We start from the raw sequence: 11,298 nt of genomic DNA, 5'->3' as shown, positions 1-11,298 counted from the left end.
GAGACTTCACAGTTTCAATATTTCCCTTTCTGGGCTGGAGAAGTTGAGTGGCATTGCAGGAACTAAAGGGTCCTTTGTCCTTAAGTACTAGTCCTAACTTTCTGCAGCGAGTTTGATTCTCTCTCACATTCACTCTCACCTCTCTCGACCCCGCCACTCTCTTTAATTTGTCAGACTGCTTGTCCGACATCCAGTACTGGATGAGCAGAAATTTCCTCCAACTAAATATTGGAAAGATCAAAGGTGTTGTCTTTGGTCCCCGTCACAAACTCCATTCCCAAGCCACCGACTCCCTGGCAACTCTCTGAGGTTCAACCAAACTGTTTGCAAAACTGGTGTATTTGACCCAGGGATGAGCTTCCGACCACATATCCGTGCCGTCACCAAGACCACCTACTTCCACCTCCGTAACATCGCCTGACTCCACCCCACCTCAGCTCATCTGCTGCTGCAACCCTCATCCATGCCTTTGTTACCTCTAGACTCGACTATTCCAATACACTCCTGGCCAGCTTCCCATCTTCCACCCTCCATAAACTTCAGCTCATCTGCTGCCCGTGTCCTAACACGCACCAAGTCCTGTTCACCCATCACCCCCGTGCTCGCTGACCTACATTGGCTCCCAGTCCAGCAACTCATCAATTTTAAAATTCTCATCCTTGTTTTCAATCCCTTCATGGCCCCTTCCTCCCTATCTCTGTAATCTCCTCCAGCCCTACAACCCTCCGAGATATCTGCACTCCCCCAATTCTGTCCTCTTGTGCATCCCCGATTTTCATCGCTCCACCATTGGCAGCCTTGCCTTCAGCTGCCTGGGCCCTAAGCTATGGAATTCGCTCCCTAAACTTCTCTGCCTCTCTCTCCTCCTTTAAGACACTCCTTAAAACCTAATTCTTTAACCAAGCTTTAGGTCATCAGTCCTAATATCTCCTTATATGGCTCGGTGTAAAATTTTGTTTGATAACGCTCCTGTGAAGTGCCTTGGGACATTTTATTTCATTATTAATACTGCGATATAAATGCAAGTTGCTGTTGTTTCTTTCATTGTCTCTGTCCGGTGTCTCACATACTCCATGTTTGTTTAACTGTCCCCCTCTCACTTTTTCTCCGTCTCTCTCACAATCTTTTACTCTGCCTCTCATTTCCTTTGTCTCTCTCTGGGGTAGAAATTGGTTACGGCCCATTTTCGGGTCTATAACCTTGGCGTGCTGACAGCGCGTGCCAACTGGGAGGCCTGGTGCAGCCCGAAAATGGTCCTTGCGCCGTACGTGCCTCCACAGGCAGCTCTCACTGTTGATGCTTAGGCCGCAGTGACCGCTTAAGAATCCCGAGTGGAGCAGGCCCGGCTCCTCAATCCAAACCAATTGCTGCAAGGGGCCCTCATTTACATATGTAAGGGGACCAATGCTTGTTTTAGGTGGCCGCCTAGGACCCCCGCAACTCTGCCTTTACCAATATGGCGGCGCCCTTAACTCAGATGCAGATCGGGTGTGGGACATTGTGCCCCGAAATTGGTCATTTTTGTCCCTGTTTTCTGCCCGGAAACTGCCTTAATGAGGAGAAATTTCTATATCTCTGCCTTTCTGATTCTTTCTGTCTTTCTATCGTTGTCTGTCTCTCTCTTTCTCTTGCACGGTGGCATAGTGGTTAGCACTGTTGCCTCACAGCGCCAGGGACCCGGGTTCGAATCCGGCCTCGGGCGACTGTCTGTGTGGAGTTTGCACATTCTCCCCGTGTTTGCGTGGGTTTCCTCCGGGTGCTCCGGTTTCCTCCCACAGTCCAAAGATGTGCGGGTTAGGTTGATTGGCTATGATAAATTGACCCTTAGTGTTAGAGGGATTAAATACGTGGGGTTACGGGGATAGGGTGGGATATGTGTCGGTGTAGGGGTTACGGGGATCGGGTGGGATATGTGTCGGTGCAGGCTCGATGGGCCGAAATGGCCTCTATCTGCACTGTGAGGTTTCTGTGATTCTGTGATTCTTTCTCTCTCACACACCAGTGATATTGTTAATGAGAAAAGTTCTAAGACTTACCTCAGAAACTCGCTGCATAAAAAAAATGTTTCCTCACCTCCCCTCTGCTTCCTTTGCCAATTGCCTTAAACCTGTATCCCCTGGTTACCAACCCTCCTGTCAGCGGAACAGTTGCTTCCTATCTACTCTATCAAAACCCCTCAGAATTTTGAACACCATTATTAAAGCTCCCTTAACCGTCTCTGCTCTAACAATCCCAGATTCTCCAGTCTCTCCACATGCCTGAAGTCCCTCGTCCCTGGTACCATTCCAGTAAATCTCCTCTGCACCCTCTCCAGTGCCTTAGCATCCTTCCTAAAGTGTGGTGCCCAGAATTGGCCACAATACTCCAGTGTTTATTTGCTGGGAATATTCTTCAATCCCTCATACTTTATGTTTCATCTCACATTTAATTTGCTCTGTTTCATAATAAAGAAACCTTTCAATTTCATTGCGAATAATTAAGTGGAATCATTTAAAAAGTAATTGACCGTAAATTATTTTCAAAGACCTGGTAAGCTACATATTAGAATTCTTCATTCAAATAACTCCCCACTACTTTAAATGCTGCACAGCACTTACAACAGTACCTGAAACCGGCAGCTTCCCTGCCACTTTACATCCTGAGGAATGGGCTGATTAGGCCAGTGAGGTGAGAGATATTCCACCGGGGGTGCATCAGGGGCCGAGCCCAGCCAATGGGGCCAGATCCCACACAGGCAGGGATCCCACACAAAACCTTGATTTTCTAGTTTGTGGCCTGGGTCGTTTCAGGCAGCAGCATGGGAACGATCTATCTGAGTGGGGGTGGGGGAGTGGGGGGGTGGGGGGGGCGGGGGGAGAAGGGTGGGCTAGGGCTGAGTGCGGACTGAAGGACATGAAATATCGGCCCTGGATATGGGCAAAATCACAGCAAGGAAACGCTAAAAAAAATACGTTTTAATGAGTAATAGACATGATTATTCTCCTTTAAGAAAAGGGGTGGAACGGAAGGAGACGAGGCCAATACAAGGCCCTCTATCTCTAGGGGGGCTCCTCAGGGATGTTGCCTCCTTTTCCTGTGGCCCACCACCACCTTCCCCATGGCAGCCCTGGTATTCAGCAGTAACACAGGCGGAAAGAAGGAAAATCTCCCGGGACCATGCCCTGCCCTGTCACCATTTGCATGCGCTAGGCGGGGAGGGAATGGTGGGCGGAGGGAAATCCTGCTTGTGGTGTTAAGGCAGTGGTAAACCTTACCAATGGAAATGGAGATAGGGGGAGATGTAAAACAGGCTGCTGATTTGCTGTTCCCTGTTATACACTATTACCCAAAGTCTAAATGATCCTCACAGACTCATTGTTTAGAAAACATTGAATGTAACATTTACTTGAATAAAGCCTTTGAAATTTGTCCTCTAACTTTTTACAAGAAAATTTTGAAAAACAAAAGCTGCTAGAGGCTAGGGGAAATATATTCCATCAGTACAGCTGACTGAACGGTACTGATGTATCCTGGGAAATTAGGTACTCTTCACAATGCAGTAGTGCCTGGTTGTGCCCAGAGCCTCAAAAGGAAGGATCTTTGTGTGACAAGAAACTAAGTGAAACTATAAGGGGTTTATTTTGGCCAAAGGGTGAAAATAGGCGCTAAGTGGGTGCAGTGCTAATAAGACTAGCCTGTCCGGATTTAGCACACAAGTTTGGTCCTAATTGCTGATTACCATAATTTGAACTTGCCTGGAGGTGCTAAACAGATACCTGCAGATTTAGCATTCAGGTGCTGATTAGACACAATTTTCATGGAGCTGTGTCTGTGGGCTCCTTGCACCCACTTCCACTGAAGGTGTGGAGTGCGCTGACTGACACACAGCGGCAGGTTTCAGGAGGGCTCAGGGACCGAGGGAGAGGGCGCACAGGTTCTCGGACGCGGCACTGGAGGTCCTGGTGGATGTCCAAGCAGGTCCTTTCTCCTGATGACTCCTATAAGGTGGAGTAGCACAGCGCTTACTCTTTTTAGGTGAAGTCCTCAGAGAATTTCCAGAATAAATGTTTTCTCGAGTGTTGGTGAAGTTTTGACAAAGTGTCTCAGATAGTCTCCCGATGTGTTTCAGAGGTCCTCTTCACAGCTCCAGCAGCAAGTGAACATGAAATGGTGAGTATCCCTTTAAGTGGTGAGTATCCCTTTAAGTAACGCTTGAAATCGACATCAACACTGCCATGAATCAGTCATTCATGAAAGAAAGACTTATGAAATAATACTGAGCAGCCTGCGGGTGGCGCTGTCCAGGGAGAGTATAAATACTCGGGCACGGGCCCAGCTTGTGCAGGACATTCTTAACAGGAACTAGTGAAGGACACAACTAGACCTCCATGTTGTAAAACAGTTGATTAAAGCTTTGTTTAACGCTTAGACCAAGTGCCTAGTAGTTTTCTTACGTCAAACACCATGTTTACTCCCAATCAGTTGGTCACTGTTGGGAGAGGGCGTTAGTTGAAGCGCTAGCCACTAAAATGCCGCGCAGCCTCTTTAATGAGCGTGAGCAGACATTTTCAGTGGCAATCAGCTGTTGAACGAGCCTCCAGGCGGCCGTTCCTCGCGCTGGCTTCAACTCCTTTACCAAGATGGTGTCTTGCGCTAACCGCGGGATAAACCGGCGTTTCAGCTTAAGACACCATCTTGGCCACCACTTTACCACCTAAAATATTTGGTGAAAATCACCCCCTAAATATCTCATGCCAGGGAAGAGAGGTTTTTTATGGTTTTGTACAGAGTAGCCAGCAGTGGGAGTATGTCACAGTGACCAGATCCCCATCTACAGTACCCTTCCCATATAATCCTGCAGTAAGCATCATCACTGACGACTCCTGTTGGCACAGAGACAGAGCAGAAAACAAATAAAACGCCAGTGTATTAATAAAGAAACAATACCAGGAAGTCATTTCAGGATGGTAACCTAATCTAAGGACTGAAACGATACTTGTATACAGATTGAATTTCACTCTCTCGATTAGACTCCAGTCTGTAGCTCATTCCCAGACATTCATTATTCTTTCCATAAACCATCTGAACCACTCAATTAGATTCCAGCCTGTAACTCACTCCCAGGTATCTGTTATTCCATATATAAACCATTCCAGGTATCTGGTACTTTGTATACAAACTAGCCATTTCTTTTAATTTGTTGTGATAAATAATTGAAAGTTGGTCAATATTTGAGATGAATCTCACAATAAGGTAAAGAGTACATGCAGGACTAATTATGAGTTTGATTCCACCTGAATATTTAAAGTAAATGTCAGGATGTTTGAGCTGAGTCATAACACAGTGGGGATTAGAAATGGCTAATAGAAGATGGAAGGGATTCAATCAAGTGGCTCTGCTGATGTCATGCACCACAAGAATGAAGTTCAATCAGTTTAAGAAAGTCAAAAGCACAAGGTTGAATGATTGCCTTAAATTTACTGGCAGATATTTCCTATTCTGTATAATATGCAGCCCATGGCTTCCTGCAAAGTCTTGAGCCGAGAAATTCCAGCGCGCCCATTGTTGGGCTTGCGGTGGGTGCAGGCAGGGTACAGTCCCTGGGCCTGAATGCTGAGGCCGGAGCCGCCCACCGATATTGGGCCTCGGATCTCATTTCCATGGCACGGGTGTGATGTGGCACAGAGACAGACCAGAAAACAAATAAAGCACCAGTCTGTAGCTCATTCCTGGCTCTTCATTATTCTGTATATAAACCATGTGAAACTTTGATTAGCGTCCACCCTATAACTCACTCCCTGGTATTCATTATTCTATCTATAAACCATCCGAACTCTTTGGTTAGACTTCAACCTGTAACTCACTCCCTGGTATTCATTATTCTGTCTATAAACCATCCAAACTCTTCGGTTAGACTACAGCCTGTAGCTCACTCCCTGGTATTCATTGTTCTATCTATAAACTATCCGAACTCTTCGGTTAGACTTCAGCCTGTAGCTCACTCCCTGATATTCATGAAGTTTGCGGCGGCCCTCAGGCAGGGGAGGGAGGGTGACCGGGGCGGGCGATCGGTGGCCGGGGGGGGGGGGGCGGGGCTGCGTGGGGAGTTGCTGGCTGGGTCGGGGGCTATCGGTAGCAGGGAGGAGGAAGTGACCCGCGTTCTTTTAATATGAGGATCAGGAGGATCACTCCTGCTTTAAACTGGGAATTAATCTTGTGGCCCTCTTCTGCACCCTGTACAGAGCCTCACTAATGTATGGTCTTCCTTACGTTAACCTAAATCAGACTTGCATATGGTAATGGAGGGCTGTGGTTCTCTGTTTCTCACCTTTTACAAGGCAATGGCCTTCTACAGGGAGGGATTGTGTACAGGGTGACATCATGTTGCAATCAGAGTTGCTATAAAAAAGGAAAAGGTCCGATTCAATATAAAGTTGGATCTCAAGGAAAGAAATCCTTAAATCATAGCCTGTTGAACAGCCTGATTCCTCCTCCTGAGTCAGGACTTGTTGCTGCTTCTCTTCCACAACCAGCAACATATCTCTTTCAACGCTATGTTGTGCAGTAAGGAGCGCACCACTACTGCTCGCTCTGTCAATTTTCTCTGGGGAAAACTATAGCACATTCCCGTGGGGTGTTTACATCTTAACCATTGTTCCAGTATCCAAATGTGTGCTCTAAAATACTCCTACTATTTGAATGCACTTTATTGGAAGCTCTCTGTTGAGCTGGAGGTGTGGCATAGTGGTGTCACAGGCCACGTTTCAAGTGGACAACACACATCTCTGAAAAACCAGTCGCTCAAACCTGTTGTCACCCTGGGATTATTGGGGAATCTATCATTCCCTTAAGCTATGGATATCACAGGCACTTCCTGGAATCTGTGGAATCACATGCACGATTCTTCAGCGGTGGTCGTTCACTATTGATTGGTAGCCCTTTCTGTTGAATGCAGTGAGATGTTGCACAGGTACTTGATGGACCATATGGCTGCAGACGATGAAGTTGTGTTCTTGGAACACCACAACTCTTATAAAACCTAGTAAGCCTCTCCTGATGTTGATACTGGTACTGTAGCAGTCGATGTCAAATGGACCGATCCTGCCCTTGTCTGGTTCCAGGAGATGGTACAATTCAGAAATCCCTTCCTTGATGAAGTTTAGCCTCCTCACACATTGCTCCTCAGTCACAAGTCAGGAGTGTGATGGAATACTCTCCACTTGCCTGGGTGAGTGCAGCTCCAACAACACTCAAGAAGCTCAACACCATCCAGGACAAAGCAGCCCGCTTGATTGGCACCCCATCCACCACCTTAAACATTCACTCCCTCCACCATCGGCGTACCATGGCTGCAGTGTGTACCATCTACAAGATGCACTGCAGCAACTCGCCAAGACTTCTTCAGCAGCACCTCCCAAACCCGCGACCTCTACCACCTAGAAGGACAAGGGCAGCAGGCGCATGGGAACACCACCAACTCCAAGTTCCCCTCCAAGTCACACACCATCCTGACTTAGAAGTATATCGCCGATCCTTCATCGTCACTGGGTCAAAATCCTGGAACTCCCTCCCTAACAGCACTGTGGGAGTACCTTCACCACATGGACTGTAGCGGTTCAAGAAGGCGGCTCACCACCACCTTCTCAAGGGCAATTAGGGATGGGCAATAAATGCTGGCCTTGCCAGCGACGCCCACATCCCGTAAACGAATTTTAAAAAAGTCACATCAAAGTAGCTCTGTCACCAGCAGTACACTCACTCCCTGATTAGACCTGATCCACCTGTGGTCCTTGGACCTCCCTAGCCCTACATCCTTCTCCTGCCACAACATGTCCAGCAAGGTGATGCATCCTGATACATTCATGCAGCTGAATGGACTGAAACACATGAGTCAGTCATTTCAATGTCTTCCCCTCTTCTCCCGATTGTACCTCTGCTGATTCTCCCCACTGCCTTCCCGCCACCTAATGCAATATGTGCTGGAAGTAAACCATATGCAAATGTGCGCCTGCAATGATAATTTTAACAAGCAAAAAAAAATTAACACCAGATGTGTTCATCAGTTTGTGTATGGAACCTAGCCATTCCCAGGAGGAATTTCAGGAGTTTGAGCAAAAAAAAATAAAGTGCAGAATTTCCATTTATCTTCGTTCTAACACACAGAAAAATTCCTCAAACATTAATTGTTAACTGATGATGTCATCGAAAACGTGAGATTTGAACATCAATAATAGAAAGCTAACAGTCAGAATAATAAATGTTTTTTATTTTTATACAAGCCCAGGAACCCATACAAGGACCATTTTGATGTTTAAATAATATTTCCTTGAATCATTTATACCCAAGTACCCGTCGCTTAATACTGCGGGATGGAAACGGGTATCTGCCCTTCCCAGAATCCTATGCACTGCTCACCCAGAGGTCAAAGGGCAGTAGGCATTTTCCTGATCCTACCCATTGACAAAAACGATCTGAAAAGTGATTAAAACAAAACTACCCAGTGTAAAGTCTGTGGGTTGTGCAGTTAATAAATACACAGACTTCAGAAATAACAACAACAGGTCTTTACTATTCGAAGGTCCGGGCGAATCTGCCCCAGAAATCCTGCTACAACACTTATATACTGGTGTGGTCACTATCGGTATTACAGTATACAGAAGCCAAACAAATAGTGCCACACCTAAAGTAGTTCCCTTAAAGGTGAACGGTTACATTCAATAGTTCCCTTAAAGGTAGACGGGTACATACACTACAATCCTCCCTTTTTAGTTTATTACTTACAGAGTCCCCGTTAAACATACATATCTTCAACTTCCCATAAAACAAATTACAGCTATAGTCTCGGTGGAGTCAATGTCATATAAAACAATTTACAAATATAATCTCGGTGGAAACAGTTCACAGGTTCCGTCTCTGCGGAAACAGTTCATAGATTCAGTCTCTGATCTTGACTCGTTCCGAACAACATTTCTTTGGGGTAGCCGGTTCACCTGGCTAGCGTGACTCCTCCATAGCCTTTTTCTTGACGTAGCAGCTTGAACTTTCGTCCTGTTGAACCAGCAGTGCGGACTTTGACAACCAACTGGCTGTCTTGACATTTTCCAGTTTTTCAACTAATTTAGCTCCTTTCATAATGTCCCGCCTGGAATGGTAGAAGTGCTACTATTTTAGACAGTTATTATCTTCTGCTTCTTCTTTTTCTTTTCTGCCTTTTTGAAACTCTCGGAGCTCCTTTCTCGGCTGCCATCTGTAGCGCCACCAACTCTCTATGTTCCTTAGACCTTAAGTGCTTCATCCGGATTTCAGCACTTTGAGAGTTTTCATCACAAGCTGGGCAGACCACATCCTCATAATATTCAGTGTCACTCAACAGGTCATGGTAATATTCAGGTTCGTCCTGAGTTAGGCCAGCGAGAGAGACTTCTTCTTCCTCCTCACCCGTCTGGACGTTAGCTGACGGTGGTTCCTTCCCTAAACATCTTTCTTGAAAAGCCTTCTTCATGCATTCATATTCATCCCGCTCTTCCTGGGTTATCTGCCATTCCTTCACGACGGACCTCATTTGTGAGTTCAATACCTTCCTTTCCACCGGTAATTGCGTTATCAGGCTATTTAACCCTTCTACTGACGTAACGGTTTCCTCCTTCTTCTGTTCACCTTGACGTGATTCAACGTACTTTTGGCATCCTTGTAAAATTTGTGTTGCCACCTCAGCTATCTCCGTGACTTTTGAGAGCTCCGAACTCGTTCCCCCTGAAGATTGAAGCTCGTGTTCAGATTGTTCCCCTTGTAGAGTCTTGTCCTTCAGCATATGAAGGAGTTGGCCGACGGTTAACTCTTCCCTGGGAACACGGTGGATCAGAGTCTTCTCCATTTCATCCACCTCTTTCTCCAATACTTCCACCTTACGTTCCTCTTGAACTTTGGCTTTCAGCGCTCGGAAAAGTTGCGCCCTGATGCTCTCTAGTTCATGTTCAGGGACCATTCTTACAGTGTCCTGTTCTTCCACTGCAAGGATTCCCAGTTGAATCTGTTCTTCAAGTTGTTGAACCTCAGACATTGCCGCCTCATATTTGTCTTGGGTGTCCTTCAATGTTTTTATAAGTTCTTGGACATCCTGTCTTTCATGCTCTGCCATGATTTTCACCTCTAATTGCTCATCTATGGATGGAGCTTCTATCGATGAGTCTGTCTTGGCTTTGAGCTCATCAAGAATTTCCTGCAGCCTTTGGACTTCTTGCTCATGTTCAACCTTTAGTTGTTCATATGCTTCTACTGAAACTAGCTCCTCGGAGGCTGCCGAGTTAACCCCCTTCTGAATTGTAGCCTGGGCCTGTTCATACTGTTCTTTCAACTTCTCACACTCTGCTTGTAAGGAGTCGTAAAGAAGAACTGGAATAAAATCCTGGCTCCCTGAAGATTCCTCTTCCTTTGGTTCATTCTGTAAATATTCTAGTTCCTGAACAGCATCAGGGGAATGTGATTGGTATTTGGCCATGATGGCTCTATGGTCGCTCTCTGCTTGAGCTAGCTGTCTCTGTAGTCTTTCCAGGTTCCCCCATTCGGTGTCCCAGAACTTTTCCATATTTTTCATCTCCTGTACGAGACGATCACTCAACTGTTCTAATTGTTGTCGTACTTTGACATAAGTTTGCGTCCGAGCTCGGTGTTCTTCCGTCATGGATGAATCCTTTGCTTGAACAGGCTCAGAATTCTCTGTCAACCTGGAGTTCTGCTCTGCAGCTTTATTCTTCTTGGTACCATAAGTCCTTCTGCCTGTCTTCGTTTTCGACTTGGTCTTATCATCATCCATTTCAGAATCTGAGCTAATAGCTTGCACCGAGTCCTCCCTCATTATGGCTTTTAGGTAATGCCATTCCATGTCTATTTTCTTAATCCACTCCCGTCCTAGAAGTGGTGGTCCTCCCTCAGGTAATACGTACAAGCTCATTCTTGGGTGTTCTTTACCCCTATCTCTCACCTTGACTCTTATTTTCCCCACGGGGTATACGTTATGCCCCGTGTATGTCTGTAATACGAACTTGGTATTCCTTAAAGGTATGTGAGAGAATAGCCGGTGGTAGTCCCTTCGGTTGATGACTGATAGAGCTGATCCAGTGTCCAGCTCCATTCTTATTTGGACTCCAGCTATTTTTAGTATGACCCAGATGGCCTGTAGATCCGTTTCTTTACCCACATTGTGGATTCTCAGACTACCCAGCTCCTGGTTGTTTGGGTCTGAGTCTGAATTCTGTTCGTCTGAACTCTTCTCAGCCACCTTGTGTACCTTGTTGTACTTTTCTGGTGGTGGCTTCCTTT

Source organism: Somniosus microcephalus, chromosome 22 (assembly GCF_052327205.1).
Source record: "Somniosus microcephalus isolate GS21.2 chromosome 22, FLI_Smic_1.0, whole genome shotgun sequence".
NCBI classification, from domain to species: Eukaryota; Metazoa; Chordata; class Chondrichthyes; order Squaliformes; family Somniosidae; genus Somniosus; species Somniosus microcephalus.
The sequence above is the reverse complement of the archived record's forward strand: the minus strand, read 5'-3'. Positions refer to the sequence as shown.